Genomic DNA, 241 nt, shown 5'->3' on the forward strand with positions numbered 1-241 from the left:
TTAATCTTTATTCCTCGCCGATTTCCTTCTTAATTCCTCTCTCCACCCCGTTCATCTTGAGCCTATATAGCTACATAAATATTTTCTTTTTCTTTTAGACAGACATGCATACGCATAATGATGCAAGGAAAGATGTCAGTAAGCTTCAAATATCCGTTTTGATATTTCTCTTTATTACTTGCAACATGTTTTCCTTTCTTTTTTCAATCTCTATTACGAAAGGTAATTTCCCTACCCTTTG

Source organism: Penaeus monodon, chromosome 25, assembly GCF_015228065.2.
Source record: "Penaeus monodon isolate SGIC_2016 chromosome 25, NSTDA_Pmon_1, whole genome shotgun sequence".
NCBI classification, from domain to species: domain Eukaryota; kingdom Metazoa; phylum Arthropoda; class Malacostraca; order Decapoda; family Penaeidae; genus Penaeus; species Penaeus monodon.